Source organism: Arachis ipaensis, chromosome B3, assembly GCF_059453495.1.
Source record: "Arachis ipaensis isolate K30076 ecotype BB chromosome B3, ASM5945349v1, whole genome shotgun sequence".
In the NCBI taxonomy this organism is placed as follows: Eukaryota; Viridiplantae; Streptophyta; class Magnoliopsida; order Fabales; family Fabaceae; genus Arachis; species Arachis ipaensis.
Window position 1 is genome coordinate 70,491,691 of NC_142438.1, and position 24,396 is coordinate 70,516,086.

Below are 24,396 nucleotides of genomic sequence, written 5' to 3' on the forward strand. Positions count from 1 at the left end.
GTGAACTTCTCTATCCATGTTGAGATCTAAAGCTTCCTCAAAATTGTCCTCAGATTCTCCTTCAGATTCCTCTTCTCCCACTACTCTCTTCCCTCTTGCTTCCCTTCTAAGTCTATGAAGGGTCCTCTCTGGTTCGGTATATGGAGGAGTTGATGTCTCTCCTCTCCTACCTGTCATACAAGAACACAGCTCAAACACAAACAAGTGAAATACTCTTGGTTAATGGAAGAGTATGGTTAGCTCAATTGAGGAATTAATTCAAACAGTTAGTGAGTCAGTGAGTTAGTTGCATGAATTTAAAGGCATAAAGAAGGAAAGCATGTAACCAAGTGCAGAAATTAAAATTCAACAAGTATCTTGGACAGAATTAACAAAGCAAGAGAAAATTGCTCAATCTAGTTAGCTTCCAATTTGAGAATTGTCAATCGAAAACCAATCCCCGGCAACGGCGCCATAAACTTGATGCGCATAATCTAGTTATGCTACGATTTAGGAAATTGCACGATCGGCAAAATTCCTTCCGGCAAGTGCACCGGTTATCGTCAAGTAAAAACTCACAATAGAGTGAGGTCGAATCCCACAAGGATTGGTTGAGTGAGCAATTCGGATTAGAAGTGTGTTCTAGTTGAGCGGAATCAAGATTGAGATGAGTATTGTGGTATGTAAAATTGGCGGGGAAAAGTAAATGACAAGGAATTGAAATGGCGGAATCTTAAATTGCATGAATTAAAGAGCAGAAACTAAATTGCTGAAATTAAAAGGGAATGGGGATGATTGCATGAATTGAGTTGCAGAATGTAAAGAGAAAGTGGAAATCAGAAATGGGGAATTCATTGGGTTTAGGAGATATTGAAATCTCCGAATCAAAACATGTATATCTCTTCTTCAATCAATGCATTCATTGAATTTTGCTTGGCAATCTTATATGATTGGATCCCAATCCCTTGGCTCACCAATTCTCTCTAAAAACAAACAAATTCCCAATCCCTTGGTTTAAATGTTCATAAGAAGAGATGATGCTTGATCACTGATTATACCACACAATTTCATGAACCACAATTTGGTAGGATTACATGTCACAATATCCATCCAAACCCCAATCCAATTCACTGTGAGAAAGCTTCTCTAGCATGAATCCTCCATTCCTTTCCCAAGGCTCCGAAGGATTCCAAGTATGGGTAGTTTCTTTCCCAAGACAACTACTCAATGGAATTAGATCGAGAAGCTTTCTAACAAAATTCAAGAGAAAAGATTGGAGAAGAAGATAAACTATTATTGATTCATTGAATTACAATAGAGCTCCCTAACCCAATGAAAGGGGGTTTAGTGAATCATAGCTCTGAATTCAATTACAAAGAAAAGGAAAACTAGCTAAAAGTGAAAGTAAAAGTCCCCTCCAACTTAACTTCTATCCTATTTATACACTTTCTTTATTGAGCTTCAGTTGTGCTTCTTGGGCTTTGAGGCCTCTCCTTGCTTTCCTTTTGCCTTGGGTTTATGATCCATAATCTTGATGAGGTTGTTGATCCAAATCCTGTAACATTTATTGAGCCAACTTAGTGATAATCAAATAATGACACATGACTCAATAAATTGAGATTTCAAACTCATCAATCCTTCAGGCCCAATCCCATAAACCATGATATTCAATTGGGTTTCATACCAAAGTAAGTTTAAGTTAATCTTTGTGCTCAAAGACTAACTTAAATCACAATATTTTTGGCCCAGAAACCTTTTCCAAGAGTGGCGTTTAAGTTGTAGTTTAAGCTTAAACTGCAGCTTAAACGCCAGACACTTCCAGTGAGGCCTTTTGTAGAAGCACGTTTAAGCTTCAGTTTAAGGTTAAACTGAAGCTTAAACGTGGAAATGGAAGAAGGTAGCCCTGGAGAGTCATGTAGTCGAACACGTTTAAGCTTCAGTTTAAGGTTAAACTGAAGCTTAAACGTGGAGATAGGAAGGGCAGCCCTGGAGGTCGAACACGTTTAACCTCCAGTTTGAGGTCAAACTGGAGGTTAAACGTGGAAAAGGGTGGAGGCATACTGGAGGTCGAACACGTTTAACCTCCAGTTTGAGGTCAAACTGGAGGTTAAACATGGAAAAGGGTGGAGGCATACTGGAGGTCGAACACGTTTAACCTCCAGTTTGAGGTCAAACTGGAGGTTAAACGTGGAAGCTTAGAATGGTAGCCCTGGAGGTGTCGAACACGTTTAACCTCTAGTTTGAGGTCAAACTGGAGGTTAAACGTGGAAATGGAGAGAGCAACCCTGGAGTAGAAAAGCTGTCGAACACGTCTAAGCTCCAGTTTGAGGTTAAACTGGAGCTTAAACGTGGAATGGCTCCCTGGTACTCTTCCTGGTTCTGGCGTTTAACCTCCAGTTTGAGGTCAAACTGGAGGTTAAACGTGGAACTCCTCCCTGGGTGGCATACTCATTCTGGCGTTTAACCTCCAGTTTGAGGTCAAACTGGAGGTTAAACGTGGAATGCTTCTTTAGTGAGGCTTTTCATTCTGGCGTTTAACCTCCAGTTTGAGGTCAAACTGGAGGTTAAACTTCAATTCCAGCATTTCTTATCCTTCATGATTTTTGGCGTTTAAGCTCTAGTTTAGGCTTAAACTGGAACTTAAACTCCACATGTGATATTCAAGCTTCCTTTATTGATTTTGTTGCTTCCTTGCCTAGCCTCTTCTTCCCTGAAATCATCCAAACAATTGCATCAAAGTCTTGCAAAATTTCATGAGAAATCTTCCATTCATAGCATTTAAGTATTATAACTAAAACTCATGGAATATGCATCAAAATCATGTTGTTTGGATGGTTCATTGCTTTGTTCTTCATTTAACCATTTTTGGTTACTTTAAGCTCAAGAAAATGCATAAAACAACTAAAACTAACAGAAAAATGCTAGTGAAACTAGCCTATGATGCCTTGGCATCACTTTTTCTGCTTGCTTTTTCTTTTTCTTTCTATTTTTTTTTTCGCCCCCTTTTTTTTTTCTGCAAGCTTTGTTCTTTGCTGCTTTTTCTTTCTTCAAGAATCATTTTTATGATTTTTCAGATTATCAAATAACATGTCTCCTAGTCATCATTCTTTCAAGAGCCAACATATTTAACATTCTTAAACAACAACTTCAAAAGACATATGCACTGTTCAAGCATTCATTCAGAAAACAAGAAGCATTGCCACCACATCAATATAATTAAGCTAAGTTCAAGGATAAATTCGAAACTCATGTACTTCTTGTTCTTTTGAATTATAACATTTTTCATTTAAGAGAGGTGATGGATTCATAGGACATTTATAACTTTAAGACAAAGTTACTAACTACTAATGATCATGTAGTGAAGACACAAACATAGATAAGCACATATCATAGAAAACGAAAAACAGAAGAAATAAGAGCAAGGAATGAATCCACCTTAGTGATGGTGGCGTTTTCTTCTTGAGGAACCAATGATGTCCTTGAGCTCTTCTATGTCTCTTCCTTGCCTTTGTTGCTCCTCCTTCATTGCTTTTAGATCTTCTCTGATTTCATGAAGGATGATGGAGTGCTCTTGATGTTCCACCTTTAGTTGCTTCCAATAATTGTGTGGAAGAAAATGTATCCCCTGAGGTATCTCAGGGATTTCTTGATTTGCAGTCAAATATTCTACCACTGAGCTATAGACCCTTGATGGAAGCTGTTGTCTTCCCTTTCCTCTTTCTAGAGGTTTCTCTGGCCTTAGGTGCCATCAATGGTTATGGAAAAAACAAAAAAGCTATGCTTTTACCACACCAAACTTAGAATATTGCTCGCCCTCGAGCAAAAGAAGAAAGAATGAAGAAGATATGGAGGAGATGGATGGGAGTGTGTATTCGGCCATATGGGTGGGATTGGGTGGGAGAGAGATGTTGAATTTTGAAGGTAGTGGGTGTATGGATGTGAGTGGTGAATGGAAAACAGAAGGGATGATCATGAATGGAAAGAGAGATGATGAGGTAGGTGGGGATCCTGTGGGGTCCACAGATCCTGAGATGATCCTGTGGGGTCCACAGATCCTGAGGTGTCAAGGCATTTACATCCCTGCACCAAATTAGGCATGTAAAATGCCCTTGCACACAACTCTGGGCGTTCAGCGCCAGGTTGGTGCCCATTTTGGGCGTTCAACGCCCATTTGCTGCCATTTCTGGCGTTGAACGCCAGAACCATGCTTGTTCTGGGCGTTCAGCGCCAGGATGCTGCCCATTTTGGGCGTTCAGCGCCAGAACCATGCTCTGTTCTGGCGTTGAACGCCAGACAGATGCTCCTCCAGGGTGTGATTTTTCTTCTGCTGTTTTTGATTCCGTTTTCAATTTTTATATTTATTTTATGACTCCACATGATCATGAACCTAAGAAAACATGAAAAACAATAAAAATAAGAATTAGATAAACATTGGGTTGCCTCCCAACAAGCGCTTCTTTAATGTCAATAGCTTGACAGTGGGCTCTCATGGAGCCTCACAGATGTTCAGAACATTGTTGAAACTCCCCAACACCAAACTTAGAGTTTGGATATGGGAGTTCAACACCAAACTTAGAGTTTGGTTGTGGCCTCCCAACACCAAACTTAGAGTTTGACTGTGGGGGCTCTGGTTGACTCTGCTTTGAGAGAAGCTTTTCATGCTTCCTCTCCATGGTTGCAGAGAGAGATCCTTGAGTTGTAAACACAAGGTTGTCCTCATTCAATTGAAGGACTAGTTCTCCTCTGTCCACATCAATCACAGCTCTTGCTGTGGCTAGGAAAGGTCTTCCTAGGATGATGGATTCATCCTCTTCCTTTCCAGTATCCAAGACTATGAAATCAGTAGGGATGTAAAGGCCCTCAACCTTTACTAACACGTCCTCTACCTGTCCATAAGCTTGTTTTCTTGAGCTGTCTGCCATCTCTAATGAGATTTTAGCAGCTTGCACCCTATAGATTCCCAGTTTCTCTATTACAGAGAGGGGCATGAGGTTTATTCCTGAACCAAGGTCACACAGAGCCTTAAAGATCATGGTGCCTATGGTACAGGGTATTATGAACTTTCCAGGATCCTGTCTCTTCTGAGGCAATGTCAGTTGATCCAGATCACTTAGTTCATTGATGAACAAAGGAGGTTCAACTTCCCAAGTATCAATGCCAAATAATTTGGCATTCAGCTTCATGATTGCACCAAGAAACTTGGCAGTTTGCTCTTCAGTAACATCCTCATTCTCTTCAGAAGAGGAATACTCATCAGAGCTCATGAAGGGCATAAGGAGGTTCAATGGAATCTCTATGGTCTCTAGATGAGTCTCAGATTCCTTTGGTTCCTCAGAGGGAAGCTCCTTATTGACCACTGGACGTCCCAGGGGGTCTTCCTACTTGGGATTCACGTCCTCTCCTTCCCTTACAAGTTTGGCCATGGTGCTTATGTCAATGGCTTTGCACTCTCCTTTTGGGTTCTCTTCTGTATTGCTTGGGAGAGTACTAGGAGGGATTTCAGTGATCTTTTTACTCAGCTGGCCCACTTGTGCTTCCAGATTTCTAATGGAAGACCTTGTTTCATTCATGAAACTTACAGTGGCCTTAGATAGATCAGAGACTAGATTTGCTAAATTAAAAGCATTTTGTTCAGAGTTCTCTGTCTGTTGCTGAGTTGATGATGGAAAAGGCTTGCTATTGCTAAACCTATTTCTTCCACCATTATTAAAGCCTTGTTGGGGCTTTTGATCCTTCCATGAGAAATTTGGATGATTTTTCCATGTTGAGTTATAGGTGTTTCCATAAGGTTCACCTAAGTAATTCACCTCTGCTATTGCAGGGTTCTCAGGATCATAAGCTTCTTCTTCATAAGAAGCCTCTTGAGTACTGTTGGATGCAGCTTGCATTCCATGCAGACTCTGAGAGATCATATTGACTTGCTGAGTCAATATTTTGTTCTGAGCCAATAGGGCATTCAGAGTATCAACTTCAAGAACTCCCTTCTTCATAGGCGTCCCATTACTCATAGGATTCCTTTCAGAAGTGTACATGAACTGGTTATTAGCAAGCATGTCAATGAGTTCTTGAGCTTCTGCAGGCGTTTTCTTTAGGTGAATGGATCCACCTGCAGAAGTGTCCAGTGACATCTTTGATAGCTCAGATAAACCATCATAGAATATATCCAGGATGGTCCATTCTGAAAGCATGTCAGAAGGACACTTTTTGGTCAACTGTTTGTATCTTTCCCAAGCTTCATAGAGGGATTCACCTTCTTTCTGTCTGAAGGTTTGAACATCAGCTCTAAGCTTGCTCAGCTTTTGAGGAGGAAAGTACTTGGCTAAGAAAGCCGTGACCAGCTTATCCCAAGAGTTCAGGCTGTCTTTGGGTTGAGAATCCAACCATAATCTAGCTCTGTCTCTTATAGCAAAAGGGAAAAGCATGAGCCTGTAGACTTCAGGATCTACTCCATTAGTCTTGACAGTATCACATATCTGCAAGAATTCAGTTAGGAACTGAAAAGGATCTTCAGATGGAAGTCCATGAAACTTGCAGTTCTGCTGCATCAGAGAAACTAATTGAGGTTTCAGCTCAAAGTTGTTTGCTCCAATGGCAGGAATGGAGATGCTTCTTCCATGTAAATTGGAATTAGGTGCAGTAAAGTCACCAAGCATCTTCCTTACATTATTATTATTTTCGGCTGCCATCTCCTTTTCCTGTTCAAAAATTTCTGAAAGGTTATTTCTGGATTGTTGTATTTTAGCTTCTCTTAGTTTCCTTTTTAGAGTCCTTTCAGGTTCTGGATCTGCTTCCACAAGAATGTTCTTATCCTTACTCCTGCTCATATGACAAAGAAGAGGGCACAGAAAAAATAATAATAATAATATGGATCCTTTATACCACAGTATAGGGATCCTTGTGTGAGTAGAAGAAGAGGGGGAGACAAAGAATGTACTATAATGGAAGAAACACAACTGTGAGGATGGCAGAGATGTGAGATGCGATGTTAGGATATGAATAAATAGAATAAGATAGGGGAGGGATAATTTTCGAAAATTATTTTGAAAAAGAGTTAGTGATTTTCGAAAATGGTTTTTGAAAATTGTTAGCATTTTTTTTTCGAAAAATTTTTAAAATTAAAAATAAAAATAAGAATAATTAGTTAATTAAAAAGAAATTTTTGAAAAAGAGGGAAGATATTTTCGAAAATTAGAGAGAAAGAGTTAGTTAGGTAGTTTTGAAAAAGTTAAGAAACAAACAAAAAGTTAGTTAGTTAGTTGAAACAAATTTTGAAAAGATAAGAAGTTAGGAAGTTAGAAAAGATATTTTGAAAAAGATAAGATGAGAAGATATTTTTGAAAAGATATGATAGAAATTAGTTTGAAAAAGATTTGATTTTTAAAATCACAATTAATGACTTGATTCACAAGAAATCATAAGATATGATTCTAGAACTTAAAGTTTGAATCTTTCTTAACAAGCAAGTAACAAACTTCAAATTTTTGAATTAAAACATTAATTGATTATGTTATTTTCGAAAATTTGATATAAAAATAAGAAAAATATTTTTGAAAAATATTTTTGGAATTTTCGAAAATAACTAAGAATTTTGAAAAAGATTTGATTTTTAAAATCACAATTAATGACTTGATTCACAAGAAATCACAAGATATGATTCTAGAACTTAAAGTTTGAATCTTTCTTAACAAGCAAGTAACAAACTTGAAATTTTTGAATCAAAACATTAATTGTTAATATTATTTTCGAAAATTTTGATAAAGATAAGAAAAAGATTTTTGAAAAATATTTTGAAAAGGATTTTTTTGAATTTTTCGAAAATAATGAAAAAGGTATGATTTTTGAAAAAGATTTTAAAAAAAGATAAGATTTTCAAATTGAAAATTTGATTTGACTCATGAGAAACAATTTGATTTCAAAAATTTTTGAAAAAGTCAACTCAAATTTTCGAATTTGATGAGAGAAAAAAGGAAAGATATTTTTTTTTTGATTTTTGAATTTTTATGATGCAAGGGAAAAACAAGAAAAATGATGCAATGCATGAAATTTTTAGATCAAAACAATGAATGCATGCAAGAATGCTATGAATGTCAAGATGAACACCAAGAACACTATGAATGTCAAGATGAACATCATAGACACAATTTTGAAAAATTTTTAATGCAAAGAAAACATGCAAGACACCAAACTTAGAATTCTTTAATGCTTAAGCACTAAGAATTCAAGAATGCATATGATAAACAATAAAAGACACAAAACAAAAAATCATCAAGATCAAACAAGAAGACTTACCAAGAACAACTTGAAGATCATGAAGAACACCATGAATGCATGAAATTTTCGAAAAATGCAAGATGCATATGCAATTGACACCAAACTTATGATATGACTCAAGACTCAAACAAGAAACCGAAAAATATTTTTGATTTTTATGATTTTCTAAATTTTTTTGGATTTTTATTTTCGAAAATTATTTAGAAAGAAAGAAAAATAAGGATTCCAAAATTTTTAATATGAATTCCAGGAATCTTGCCATGTTAGTCTAAAGCTTCAGTCCAGGAATTAGACATGGCTCACTAGCCAGCCAAGCTTTCAATGAAAGCTCCAGTCCAAAACACTAGACATGGCCAATGGCCAGCCAAGCTTCAGCAGATATGGATACTTTTCATGTATAGAGCAACTAAGTGTGTGAGAATCTCTTCATTTGTGATGGTAAGTTGAAACCCCAGTCCAAAAATTAGACATGGCTTACAGCCATCCAGGATTCAACAAATCATCATGAAACACTAGAATTCATTCTTAAAAATTCTGAAGAAAAATATATTTTTGAAAACATTTTTTTTTTAAAACAAAGGAGAAAATTTTGAAAACCTTTTTTTTTTTGAAAAATTTTTTTGAAAATAAAACAAAAAGAAAATTACCTAATCTGAGCAACAAGATGAACCGTCAGTTGTCCAAACTCGAACAATCCCCGGCAACGGCGCCAAAAACTTGGTGCACGAAATTGTGATGTCCAGGCTCAAACAATCCCTGGCAACGTGAGCAACTTGGTACGCGTAATCGTGATTACACTTTAATTCTGTAAAATTCATGGCTCTTTCTTTCCCTGGCAATGACGCCAAGAACATGGTGCCAATACCATGGTTCACAACTTCGATACAACTAACCAGCAAGTGCACTGGGTCGTCCAAGTAATACCTTACGTGAGTAAGGGTCGAATCCCACGGAGATTGTTGGTATGAAGCAAGCTATGGTCACCTTGCAAATCTCAGTTAGGCAGATATAAATTGATAATGATGTTTTCGAATACTAAATAATAGAATAGGGATAGAAATACTTATGTAATTCATTGGTGAGAGTTTCAGATAAGCGAATGGAGATACTTTCGTTCCTCTGAACCTCTGCTTTCCTGCTATCTTCATCCAATCAGTCTTACTCCTTTCCATGGCTGGCTTTATGCAAGGGCATCACCGTTGTCAGTGGCTACATCCTCTCCTCTCAGTGAATAATATGCTCACGCACCCTGTCACGGCACGGCTATTCATCTGTCGGTTCTCGATCATGCTGGAATAGGATTCACCCTCCTTTTGCGTCTGTCACTAACGCCCAACAATCGCAAGTTTGAAGCTCGTCACAGTCATTCAATCATTGAATCCTACTCGGAATACCACAGACAAGGTTTAGACTTTCCGGATTCTCTTGAATGCCGCCATCATTCTAGCTTACGCCACGAAGATTCTGGTTAGGAGATCTAAGAGATATTCATTCTAGCTTATTTCATGTAGAACAGAAGTGTTTGTCAGGCACGCGTTCATAGGGGAGAAGGATGATGAGCGTCACACATAATCATCACCTTCATCACGTTCTTGGGTGCGAATGGATATCTTAGAAGCGAAATAAGATGAATTGAATAGAAAACAGAAGTACTTTGCATTAATCTTTGAGGAACAGCAGAGCTCCACACCTTAATCTATGGAGTGTAGAAACTCTACCGTTGAAAATACATAAGTGAAAGGTCCAGGCATGGCCGAGATGGGCGTTCAACTCTGGTTTTGGATCCTTTTCTGGCGCTGGACGCCAGATTTGGGTAGAAAGCTGGCGTTAAACGCCAGTTTACGTCGTCTATTCTTGACCAAAGTATGAACTATTATATATTGCTGGAAAGCCCTGGATGTCTACTTTCCAACGCAATTGGAAGCGCGCCATTTTGAGTTCTGTATCTCCAGAAAATCCACTTTGAGTACAGGGAGGTCAGAATCCAACAGCATCAGCAGTCCTTCTTCAACCTCTGAATCTGATTTTTGCTCAAGTCCCTCAATTTCAGCCAGAAAATACTTGAAATCACAGAAAAACACACAAACTCATAGTAAAGTCCAGAAATGTGAATTTAACATAAAAACTAATGAAAACATCCCTAAAAGTAACTAGATCCTACTAAAAACATACTAAAAATAATGCCAAAAAGCGTATAAATTATCCGCTCATCACGCGGCAGCAGCTCTTCCCTCTCTCTTGGCTCTCTGTTTCCATTTCTACATTAGGTTTAGGAAGAAAAGGGGATATGGTGCGGCTAAAGGGAGAAGAAAGTGGGTAGGTTAGGGTTTCTGATTAGGAACTTAGGGTTTTCAATTTGGGAAATTAGGGTTTCTGAGTTTGATTTGGGAATTAGGGTTAGAAATTAGGATTTTATAAAAGAATATGGATAGATATGAATAGATATTTTGATAAAATTGAATAGTAGAGTAATTTTAGAATCAAATATACTCTATTAAAAATATTTAGGAACATTATTTATCAACATATTGCTAAGTTCAATCAATTATTTCTAATTTAAATTATAAAATGAACAAGTTAATTATATTTTGTAAAGTACAATTTAAATTCAAATATCAATTTTCTAGATTAAATCATACAAATCTCTATTATTTTTCTATCTCCTAAACTTTAATTTCAATTTATAAAATAATTTACTATAATATAAATTGTACATAAATATTAATTGACTTAAACTTAAAGTATTTATAAATATCAATCTAATCATTTCTAATAAAATAATTTCTAGGAGTTCAAACTAATAAAATAAATCATAATTTATTCATAATAGAAATTTCTTAAATTTAATTATATAACACCTTCATTACTGAATTCTAATTTGAAATTATATAAAATAACCAATTATAAGAATGTATACAAAAATATTAATTAACTTAACTCTAAATATTAATAAAACTAATTTAATTTCTCTTAATTGATTAATTTATAAAATAAGATATCAACTTAATAAAATAAATCATAACCTTTTCAGAATAAAAGTTACTTGAATTAAATTATACAATTCTTTCTTATTTTTCAATTACTAAAATTATACAAAATATTCTATTATAATAAAATTACTTAAAAATATTAATTGATTCAAAATAAAACTATCTCCGAATCTATTTAATTATTTCTAATAAAATAATTTCTAAAATTATAAAGTTCAAACTCAATAAGGTAAAATCACAATTTATTTATATTTAGATTTTTCAAAAATGCGGGATGTTACAAACCTACACTTAAGCACCATAATAGCATGCTTTTGTGTTTTCTCCCTAAATTGAGCTTAATTATGAAAACATGCTATTTTGTGCTGAATTTAACCAATTTTATTCTACTTTCATTTCATTGGATGTCTTGATGTGTTTGATGAGTAATCTCATGTCTACAAGGCTAATATGGATGGAAGAAATGATGGAAAAGCATGCAAAAAGGGAGGAAGCATGAAGAAATGAAGTTTTGGAAGATTTAGCTTTCGTGCGTGCGCACAGTGATGCGTGCGTACACACATGCGCGCAAGTTTGGCGACGCGTACGCGTGACCCACGCGTACGCGTCGATGCAATCACGTGACTTCATTAATGCAGCACGCTGGGGGCAATTTTGGGGCTTTCTTGGCCATTTCTGAAGGCTTGGAGGCTGAAATCAAGTGCTATATGAAGGGAACTTCATGCCATATGAAAGAGAGCTCACTTATAGGGTAGAAACACATAGTAGGAGTAGGAGTAGTGTAGATTAGGTAATTCTCTCTTAGGATTTTAATTAGGGTTTGTAGAATTTTATACTTCAAGTTTGATTTTGGATTCTAGCAATTGCATTGTAAGTATTTCTTTAATTTCTCTTTTAATTACATTACTTGTGACACTTTCATCTATTTCAATTTCTCTTGTCAATATATACATAGTTTACAATTTTGGGTTCCTAGTTGTTGAATTTGATGTTTGATGCTTATTTTATGTTTGTTGAGTTGCCTTATTGATTTTGAGCATTTTGAGCCTTATTGTCCCTAAGCAAGCACTGAATTATTGAGAAGAAAGAATGAAACAGAATGTGTTGTTCATATCAGCAAGTCATTATTAGTAGTTCATGAGATTTTATGCAGAAAATGTTGCAGCTCACTTCTTATTGATCCTTAGGAATAGAATGTCTCCTTCTATTTTTTCAAGCTTCCTTTCCAATCTCTAATTCATTCATGCCCTATAAAGCCTGAAACACTTAACACACAGATTACGGCATCGAATGAAATAAAGGAGAATTAAAATACATAATTAAAAGTCTCTAGGAAGCAAGTTTTCAATCATGTAATAATTTTAGGAAGAAAATATAAATGCATGCTAATCATATGAATAAGTGGGTAAAGATCATGATAAAACCACACAATTAAACACATTATAAACCATAAAATAGTGGTTTATCAACCTCCCCACACTTAAACATTAGCATGTCCTCATGCTCAGTTGAAGGAGATAAAATAAATGAGTAGGAACATGTAAAACTCATGCAATGCAATGCAACCTATATATGTGAATGCAACTATATGATTCTTGTCCAGTTGAAAGCAGGGAACATAGAATTTTAAGCATTGAACCCTCACTGATGATGTATGTACGCTTTAATCTCTCTAGTGTATAGGGCAATCACTCTATCCTTCTCTAATCATGCTCTCTAATTTTTGTTCTTCTCCTAACCAATCAACAACATTTAATATACCAATGCAAACATCATGAGGTCTTTTCAAGGTTGTAATGGAGCCAAGGTAATGGTAAGGATACATATGTGGCTAAGTAAGCTTATAAACTGAATCTTTAATTAACCCAAGCTTTAACATAACCTATATATATTCTATATAACTTTAGAATTCATACCTAGCTACCCAGAATTTCCCTTTCACATTCTATACTCGTGTATCAACTTTTTATTTTAATTTTATCGTACATGCATTGATCTTTGAATTCTTAACTTAGCATTGGGGTAATTTTGTCCCCTTATTTATTTATTGAATATTTTTTTTAACATAAACATAAAAATAAACATAGCTTATCAATGCACATAGATTTTTAATTCTTATAGTTTCACATGAGTAGGTATCCAAATTCCCATTGGATTATCATGACACATTCTCTTATTATCTTTTGTTCCCACAACTTCCCATACTTAATTAGCACACACAATTCTATCTTAAGCTAACCAAAGATTCAATTTGGGATATATAATTGTTTTTCCACTTAAGGCTAGTAATGTGGTAAAATATAGAACAAATAGGATTTAAAGGATCAAAGTGGCTAACAAAGGTAATTGAAAGGGTAGGTTTAATTTGGATAAGTGAGTTTAAACAAATAATGGCCTCAATCATATGCAAGCATACAAATATAATAAACATTAGACATATAGGATGAAACAAAATATAGATTACAATCATAGAGAAGTAAACACACAAGAATAAAATAATTATGGTTAAATAATGGAACCATGCATAAAGGCTCAAATCTCACAGGTTGTGTGTTTTTTAGCTTAAAAATCATGTTCCAAATACAACTTCAAGCAAATTTAACATAAAAGTTTTAATTAAAGTTAGTGAAATTTTGTTCCAAAAATAGGGTCTTAGAGGAAAACTTATTGTCTTTTCAATCAAGTAGAACATGCATGCAACTAACCTATTACTATGCAATTTATCCTATTCTACAAAAGAAAAACTAACTAAATATCCTAATTTATTGGTGTTTAAGGAAGAGAAATTACCTCCGGAAGTCAGGTACTGACCGACCTTGATGACAAGTCATCTTAGCCTAGTTTCACTAGCCTTTTTCTTTGTTTTTATTAGGTTTTATACACTTTCTTGCATTCTAAGTAAGTAATTTGGAATGAAAATGCATGACTTCTTTGAATCAAACAACCACCATGTAATTGATGCTAAATCATGAGGTTTAAGCTAAATTTAATTGAATTTTAATGATTTATAAACCTTGTGAATTTAGTGATACTTTGATTGGTTGTTTTGATTACTTGTAGGTGAAGAAAGAAAAAAAAAAGAAGAAAAGCGTGGCTCAAGGAGCGTGCCCAAAGGAAATAAGAAACGTTTCCAAGGGAAGCAAGAAGCGTGCCCAAAGAAAGAGAAAGCGTGGCAAAGGGAAGAAAAAGCATAACAACATTGAGGAAGAAGGAAAGCTAAGTTAAGAAAGCAAACTGAGCTTCACAAGGAATGAAAGGAGAAGGCAAGCTACAAAGCTAAGTTCAAATAGTTAACTGAGCACTAAAGAAAGCAAGGAAATGGTGCAAAGCTAAGTTAACTAAGTTAACTTTATCGGGACCTCTCCATATTAATTCAAGAAGAAATTCCAAGGGATGAAGCCAACAAGATTCGAACCAAGGACCAAGGAGAAGCAAGGAACTCACCTTGCAAGGAAATTCAAGAAGAAATAGCCAAAATGCAACCTCCATGGTTCGAACTTGGAACCACACGCTACTCCTTGCAAGGAAATTCAAGAATAAATAGCTAGAATGCTTCCTCCAGGATTTGAACTTGGGAACTCCTTGAAACATAAGGAAGGAGTGCCACCAAGCTTGCAAGAAAAATTAAGGAAAAAATAGCTTAAATGCTTGAGCCAAGTTTCGAACTTGGGAACTCTTGGAAACACAAGGAAGGAGCATCCATCTCTTCCAAAGGAAATTAGCCTCCACTTCCTCCACCAGGATTCGAACCTGGGACATTGAGGCCATAAGCAAGGCGCTGCACAAGGAAGCTCAGTTGGTTTTTCCAACTGAGCATTGCCTCTCCCCCAAGCCTCCACAATGTGACACGGTCATGACACCAAGAAGCACAATTTTGGCGCACCAAGGAAGGCTGTTTTGCGCATCATGACACGGACCAAGGCACCAAGGAGCAAGCCTTGTGCGCACAAGGAGACAGGGCCAACACTTAGAGCTAAGTTGGATTTTCCAACTGAGCTCTAGTGTCACACACTCCACCAAGGGCTGGGCATACCAATTTTGGCACACATGGGCAGCATGCTTGAAAGCTAAGTTGGATTTTCCAACTGAGCTTTCCCCTGGAGGTGCAATTTGGGCTAAAAATTGGATTAAAAATCCAATTTAATTCATTTCTTCACCAAATCAAAAGCCCACCCAAATTCCAAAAATCCAAGAATAGAAAGTGTATAAATAGGAGTTAGTTTGATGTAATTAGTACTTTTGGACTTTTGAACTTTTGGAACTTTTTATTTTTGCTTTTAGACTTTTATTTTGAATTGTCCTGGAGAACTTTTGGCTTGGAGTTTGTAATTTCAGAGAACTTGGAAGGAGAATTGATCTCTCTTCTTCTTGGTTCTTGCTTGAGCACTCTTTTATTTTTCTTGCTTTGGATCTTGGGTGGAGAATTGAAGAACTTCTATTTCAATCTCACCTTGAGATCTTGTTTAATTTTTTTCTGCACAATTGAATTTCAGTTTCCATTTACTGCTTCATCTCCTACTCTTTCTGCAATTCATTTCTCAGTTTCTTTTGCAAATTATTCTTGTAGGATCAAGGAAGGATTTGAGATCTAGACTTGTTATCTAGTCTTTTCCACCCTGAGATCTCCAACCTCTTTTACATTGCTGCAATTTAAGCACTGCCTTTCTGTCTTTACAATTCTCAAAGAATTTTTACTCTTCTGTTTGAGATCCATTCTAATTCAATTCATCTTTTGCTTTGCTGTTTGATGCAATTTAATTCTGCTTGTTTAATTTCTGCAATCCCAACTCCCAATCCCTTTTACAATTCAAGCAATTTACGTTTCTTGCACTTAAAGCTTCAGTCATTTACATTACTTGCAATTTAAGTTTCTGCAATTTAATTTACTTGCACTTTAAGATTCAGCTCCTTTATTTTCCTGCTCTTTAGTTTATTGTAAATTTCCCCTTCCCCTTTACTTTCCATGCAATTTAGCTTCTGCAAATCACAAATCACTCAACCAAATCTTGATTCGCTTGACTAAATCAACCACTAAACTAAAATTGCTCAATCCTTCAATCCCTGTGGGATCGACGTCACTCATGTGAGTTATTATTACTTGATGCGACCCGGTACACTTGCCGGTGAGTTTTGTGTTGGATCGTTTTCCACACATCAAGTTTTTGGCGCCGTTGCCGGGGATTGATTAGATTGACAATGATTAAGTGAAGTGGAGATCTAGATCAAGCACTTTTTATTTTTCTGTTTTTGACTAACACACTAACTGTTTGAATTTTTGCTTAAGCCAATTAACATTTCACTTCAGCCATGGATTGAAGTGTTATTGCTTTCTGGTGTTGTGATTTTTATGCTTTGGTTGTATGTCAGGTACAACGAGAATTATACCCACTTTTTGTGAACAAGACAAAAGAACCCTCAGAAGATTAAGAAGAGCTGAAAGAGGGAAAAACATTATTGGAGAAGAGGAGTCAGAAGAAGAAGTAGCCAATAACAACAATAATCCACCACAGAGAAGAGTTTTGGCTTCCTACACATGTGCAGATCCTAGACATTGTGGGAGTAGCATTCTTACCCCAAATGTTAATGCAAACAACTTTGAACTAAAGCCACAACTCATCACCTTGGTTCAAAACAATTGCTCTTATGGAGGAGGACCACTTGAAGACCCTAACCAACACCTGTCCACCTTCTTGAGGATTTGTGACACTGTCAAAACCAATGGAGTACACCCTGACAGTTACAAGCTACTGTTATTTCCATTTTCTCTCAGAGACAAAGCCACTCAATGGTTGGAATCCTTCCCAAGAGACAGCATCAACAATTGGGATGATCTAGTAACCAAGTTCCTTGCCAAGTTTTACCCACCTCAAAGAGTTATTAGATTGAAGACTGAAGTGCAAACATTCACACAAATGGATGCTGAACCCTTGTATGAGGCATGGAAACGATACAAAGCTCTAATCAGGAAGTGTCTACCAGGAATGTTCAGTGAGTGGGATAGATTACAGAATTTCTATGAAGGTCTGACACTGAAATCTCAAGAGGCTTTGGATTATTCAGCAGGGGGCTCTCTACAACTAATGAAAACAGCAGAGGAAGCTCAAAATCTCATTGATATGGTGGCCAACAATCAATATTTCTTTGCTCACCAAAGGCAACGCCAACCATCACAAAGGAAAGGAGTGATGGAGTTGGAAGGAGTGGACTCAATCCTAGCTCAAAATAAAATGATGCAGCAGCAAATTCAACAACAATTTGAGCAAATGGCCAAGAGGATTGATAGCCTTCAAGTTGCAGTAGTCAACACAAGCCAACCATCATCCACATGGGGGCAAAATGAAGAAACTCAAGAGGAGCAGCAGCAAGAACAAGTCCAGTACATGCACAACCAAAATTCTGGGCCAAATGAAGTCTCTGGTGATACTTACAACCCATCTTGGAAGAACCACCCAAACCTTAGGTGGGGAGATAATCACAACCAGAATCAACAACCATGGCAGAGAAACTCAAATCAAAACACTTCAAGAAACAACCAAAACCACAACCAGCAGCAAACTAACCAAAACCCTTACAGAAAATCCCAAAACAACTACCCGAACTCCAACCATTACCCATCCAATAACCAAACCTCAAATCAAAACACTTACCCTCAACCCTCAACACCCCACAATCAACTAATCTCACAAGAATCTCAAAGGATTTACAATCTGGAGCTCCTAATGGAAAAAATGATGAAAACTCAAGAGATGACATTGAGGAACCAAGAAGCCTCCATGAAAAATATGGAAAGGCAAATTGGACAACTCTCCAAGCAAATCACCATTGAAAGGTCATCAAACTCACTGCCAAGTGACACCATTCCTAATCCTAAAGAGGAGTGCAAGGCAATTCAACTGAGGAGTGGAAAAGTCCTGGTGAAAGATGAAAAAGCAACCAAGAAGCCAAAGGAAAGTGACAAGAAACAAGCTGAAGAAGAGAAAGTCAATGACAAGAAGGAGACAGCAAGCAAGAAAACTCAGAATCAAGCTCAAGAAAAAGAAGATCAGCCACAAAAATCAAGAAAGAGAAAGGAAGTAATTGAAGAGCCAACTAAGGACCAAAGGCAGGGAAATAACTTCACTCCTCCCTTGCCATATCCTCAAAGGTTCAACAAGGAGACTAAGGACCAACACTTCCCAAAATTTCTTGAAATCTTCAAGAAGTTAGAGATCAATATTCCCTTAGCTGAAGCACTTGAGCAAATGCCCCTATACGCAAAGTTCTTGAAGGAACTTATCAACAAGAAGAGGAATTGGCAAGTCAATGAAACTGTACTGCTCACTGAGGAATGCAGAGCACTAATCTAGAAGGGACTTCCTCCCAAACTCGAGGACCCTGGGAGTTTCTTTCTACCCTGCGCCATTGGCAGTATGACCATCAAGAAGGCGATGTGTGACTTGGGAGCTAGTATCAATCTAATGCCTGCCTCTCTAGTGAAAAAGCTAAGCATAAAAGAGGTGAAACCAGTACAGATGTCTCTAGAATTGGTGGACAAATCAGTGATATGCCCTAGGGGTATAATAGAGAACCTTCTAGTCAAGGTAGACAGATTCATCTTCCCTGCAGATTTTGTGATCCTGGACTCGAATCAGGATGAGGGCAACTCCATTATACTGGGAAGACCGTTCTTGGCCACTGCTAGGGCCATCATAGACATAGAGCAAGGAGAATTAACCCTCAGAATGCATAATGAAAGTATCACTCTGAGTGTATTACCAGAAACACAGCGCAGTAATGGAAAGAAGGATGGTATAGAAACAGACAAGGAGAATCTGCAGTGGAAGGAGGAAATCAACAAGACAAACAACAACTGCCCTCCCAAGCAAGAGATAGATAATACAGTAGGCCAAAAAGAGAAAGAAACTGTGCAAAGTAATGAAGAAGCTCAAGAGGACATTGTAGTATTGGCAACTAAGAAAAGGAATTTCAAAAGGGAGCCTGTTTTCAAAGAAGAAGAGTCAACAAAAGGAGGGAAGAAAAATAATAACAGAATCAAAAAGGGTTGGAAGAACAAAAAAATTCCAACAGAAGGGCTCTCCAAAGGTGACAAAGTGCAGTTAGTCTATCAACAACTGGGAGCAGACCAATAGACTAACAATTACTATACTGTGAGCAAAATATTATCACTAGAACATGCTGAGATAGAGCACCAAGGAACAAAGAAGAAGCTCACAATCAGAGGAGACAAGTTGAGGCACTACAGTCATCAACCACCATAAAAGAGGGAGTCAATGTCAAGCTAATGACAATAAAGAAGTGCTTGTTGGGAGGCAACCCAACCTGAGGTAGTTTTCTTTTCTTAGCTATTTCAATAAAAAGGTTAATTAGCTTTATCTATAGTGCAAGAAGCTAAGTTTGGTGTTGCACACCAAAACAATATAAAGGAGAATGAAGAATTCTAAGTTTGGTGTTCCACCAAAATCTCATCATAAAATACATTCTCACTTTATGCATAATGCTAGCTTCAAACATTTGGATGAACTAATTAACTATTTGCTGTTTCATAGTCTCTAATCTCATTGCCTTTAGCAAGGAAAAAGGATTTCACACATAGTAAACTATTGTATGAGAAACATTGGCAAAGAACTAAGTTTGGTGTTCACACACCAAAGTAAAGTTCAAAAGCCCACAAATAAGCCTTGCAGATTAACCAGATACTTAAAGGGCTTGAGCAGCAAGCCACTTTTGAGAATTATGCAGGAAAATAGCCAACAAATTAAAGAACACTTGCAGTATGACTCAAAAGAAGCAAACAGAAGGAAGAATGAGAAGCTACAACCCACAGGTTGTATTTGCACTTGATTCTTATTGTTATGTAATGAGTTAATTCAGAGATTCCTTTATGTTTGGCTAGAATGATCATTGAGTTGCAAGTGGAAGTACATGCTAAAGAAAGCTATCTGCATAATTTTTGCCTAAAAGTCATCTGCATAATAATTGTCATCACTCATTAACTTGAAAAGTTTGTTCTGTTTCCCTTGCTGTTTGAATAAAAGAAAGATGTTTGATTTAGAAAAGTAATTGTTCAATGTTGCAAAAGTTAGAATGAAGTTAGTGGTGGTGTGTGTTTGATTCAACTATTAGCTCACAGAATAAATGTTGCAGAATAACTTGTTTCTTAAAGCTTAAGCTAGTTTGCTGCTATGATCCTTCAAACAATGAAAGCCCCTTGAAAATAAACCAAAACAGAAAGAAAAAGAAAGAAGAAAAGCCAAAAGTTGGCAAAGAAACAAACAATAAGGCTAGACACCAATAGCTTGGACCCTAGGACATATGCCTGTGGTGTTTGTGTACTAGGATATGCTTGGACAAGTAGGTTCTAAGGAGTATCTTAAAACTTGGCAACTTAGATCAACTGATTTGGGATTGTCAACTGAAAGTCCACAATAAAGAGCAACCTAGCTACAAAACATTTAGTAATCCAAAGAGATGTTGGGCATCAATGATCATAGGAAGAAAAAGGTGAGCCATGTGTCTGTGGTGAAAAAAATGTTGAGTAAAAATAAGCGAAAGGCTACTGCAACATTTGACACCAAGCCTCTAATAGATAATAAACTCTGAAATGCAAAAGAAAGCAGAAAAAGCTAACAAGGGGATTAAGCAAAAAGGTAAGGAATCATAGCAGCAACCTTGGTGAACCCTTAAGGAAGCATAGTTATTTTGACAGCAAGTAATAAATGAGCTATTTTTGATCTGCATAAAACCCCATAAACAAAATTCAACTATTTGCATAATAAGGACATGCATACCTATCTATTTCATTCTATCTTTTCTTATGTTTAAGTGCTTGCTTGGGGACAAGCAAGTTTTAAGTTTGGTGTTGTGATGACAAGTCATCTTAACCTAGTTTCACTAGCCTTTTTTCTTTGTTTTTATTAGGTTTTATGCACTTTCTTGCATTCTAAGTAAGTAATTTGGAATGAAAATGCATGACTTCTTTGAATCAGACAACCACCAATTATTTGATGCTAAATCATGAGGTTGAAGCCAAATTTAATTGATTTTTAATGATTTATAAGCCTTGTGAATTTAGTGATACTTTGATTGGTTGTTTTGATTACTTGTAGGTGAAGAAAGAAGAAAAGAAGAGAAAGCATGGCAAAGGGAAGAAAAAGCATAACCACATTGAGGAAGAAGGAAAGCTAAGTTAAGAAAGCAAATTGAGCTTCACAAGGAATGAAAGGAGAAGGCAAGGTACAAAGCTAAGTTTAAAAAATTAACTGAGCACTAAAGAAAGCAAGGAAATGGTACAAAGCTAAGTTAACTAAGTTAACTTTATCGGGGACCTCTCCAAATTAATTCAAGAAGAAATTCCAAGGGATGAAGCCAACAAGATTCGAACCAAGGACCAAGGAGAAGCAAGGAACTCACCTTGCAAGGAAATTCAAGAAGAAATAGCCAAAATGCAACCTCCATGGTTCGAACTTGGAACCACACGCTACTCCTTGCAAGGGAATTCAAGAATAAATAGCTAGAATGCTTCCTCCAGGATTTAAACTTGGGAACTCCTTGAAACATAAGGAAGGAGTGCCACCAAGCTTGCAAGAAAAATTAAGGAAAAATAGCTTAAATGCTTGGGCCAAGGTTCGAACAAGGGTACTCCATGAGAAGTAAGGGAGGAGCGTTGGTGCACGAATTGTGAATCACACTTTTCACAACGCGTACCACTAACCAGCAAGTGCACTGGGTCGTCCAAGTAATACCTCACGTGAGTAAGGGTCGAATCCCACGGAGATTGTTGGTTTGAAGCAATCTATGGTTATCTTGTAAATCTTAGTCAGGAAGTCAATTATGTTTATCAGTTGAATTGCGAATAAACAATAGAGCATGGATTAAAGGTTACTTGTTATGCAGTAATGGAGAATATGTTGGAGTTTTTGGAGATGCTTTGTCTTCTGAATCTCTGCTTTCCTCTGTCTTCTTGTTCACGCACGCACGTCCTCCTATGGCAAGCTATGTGTTGGTGGATCACCGTTGTCAATGGCTACCTTCCATCCTTCCAGTGAAAACTACGCTCACGCGCTCTGTCACAGCACGGCTAATCACCGGTTGGTTCTCGATCCGGTTGGAATAGGATTTATTATCCTTTTGCATCTGTCACTAACGCCCAGCCTTCAGGAGTTTGAAGCTCGTCACAGTCATTCAATCCTTGAATCCTACTCGGAATACCACAGACAAGGTTTAGACTTTCTGGATTCTCATGAATGCCGCCATCAGTTCTAGCTTATACCACGGAGATTCTGATTAAGAGATCTCAGAGATACTCATTCAATCGGATATAGAACGGAGGTGGTTGTCAGGCACACGTTCATGGTTTGAGGAAGGTGATGAATGTCACTGATCATCACCTTCATCACAGTTAAGCGCGAATGAACATCTTAGATAGGAACAAGCGTGTTTGAATAGAAAACAGAAATACTTGCATTAATTCATCGAGACACAGCAGAGCTCCTCACCCCCAACAATGGGGTTTAGAGACTCATGCCGTCAGAGAATACAAAGTTAAGATCTGAAATGTCATGAGATCCAAAATAAGTCTCTAAAAGTTGTTTAAATACTAAATTAGTAGCCTAGGTTTACAAAAATTGGATAAACTATGATGGATGATGCAGAGATCCACTTCTGGGGCCCACATGGTGTGTGCTGGGGCCCACTTGGTGTGTGCTGGGGCTGAGACTTAAGCAATTCACGTGCAGAGGCCATTTGTGGAGTTGAACGCCAGTTTTTATGCCAGTTTGGGCGTTCAACTCCAGCTTTTGATCCTTTTCTGGCGCTGGACGCCAGAATTGGGCAGAGGACTAGCGTTGAACGCCAGTTTACGTCATCTATCCTTGTGCAAAGTATGGACTATTATATATTGCTGGAAAGCCCTGGATGTCTACTTTTCAACGCAATTGGAAGCACGCCATGTCGAGTTCTGTTGCTCCAGAAAATCCACTTTGAGTGCAGGGAGGTCAGAATCCAACAACATCAGCAGTCCTTTTTTAGCCTGAATCAGATTTTTGCTCAACTCCTTCAATTTCAGCCAGAAAAATACCTGAAATTACAGAAAAACACACAACTCATAGTAAAGTCCAGAAATATGAATTTTTCCTAAAAACTAATAAAAATAGACTAAAAACTAACTAAAACATACTCTAAACTATATGAAATTATCCCCAAAAAGCGTATAAAATATCCGCTCATCACAACACCAAACTTAAACTGTTGCTTGTCCTCAAGCAACTAGACAAATAAAATAGAAGACTAATAGGTTGAGAAGCAATAATATCTCAGAGTTTTTTTTGATTGAAGCTCGGATCCTAATTAGATGAGCGGGACTAGTAGCTTTTTGCTTCTGAACAGTTTTGGCATCTCACTTTATCCATTGAAGCTCAGAGTGATTGGCATCTATAGGAACTCAGAATTCAGATAGTGTTATTGATTCTCTTAGTTCAGTGTGATGATTCTTGAACACAGCTTCTTTATGAGTCTTGGCCGTGGCCCTAAGCACTTTGTTTTCCAGTATTACTACCGGATACATAAATGCCACAGACACATAACTGGGTGAACCTTTTCAGATTGTGACTCAGCTTTTCTAAAGTCCCCAATTAGAGGTGTCCAGAGTTCTTAAGCACACTCTTCTTTTTGCTTTGGACCTTGACTTTAACCGCTCAGTCTCAAGTTTTCACTTGACACCTGCACGCCACAAGCACATGGTTAGGGACAGCTTGGTTTAGCCGCTTAGACCAGGATTTTAGTCCTTTAGGCCCTCCTATCCACTGATGCTCAAAGCCTTGGGATCCTTTTTATTTGCCCTTGCCTTTTGGTTTTAAGAGCTTTTGGCTTTTTCTGCTTGCTTTTTTTTTTTTTTTCTGCAAGCTTTGTTCTTTGCTGCTTTTTCTTGCTTCAAGAATCATTTTTATGATTTTCAGATTATCAATAACATGTCTCATGTTCATCATTCTTTCAAGAGCCAACATATTTAACAGTCTTAAACAACAAATTCAAAAGACATATGCACTTTTCAAGCATTCATTCAGAAGACAGAAAGCATTGCCACCACATTTAACCAATTAGAATTTCTTTTATTAAACTCGAAATTTTATTGCTTCTTATTCAAAAGATCTACTATTTT

At 37.0% G+C, this 24,396-nt stretch overlaps 1 protein-coding gene and 1 non-coding gene across 2 annotated transcripts in view; one reads left to right on the forward strand and one right to left on the reverse strand.

The window, feature by feature from the left end:
- The window catches only part of LOC148571048 (uncharacterized), a 121,721-nt gene that overhangs the window by 19,118 nt on the left and 78,207 nt on the right, over window positions 1-24,396 (reverse strand). The window lies entirely within an intron of this gene.
- Window positions 6,162-6,269, forward strand: LOC148571051 (small nucleolar RNA R71). Its single transcript, XR_015908134.1, has one exon. It is a non-coding gene; the product is annotated as a small nucleolar RNA R71 (small nucleolar RNA).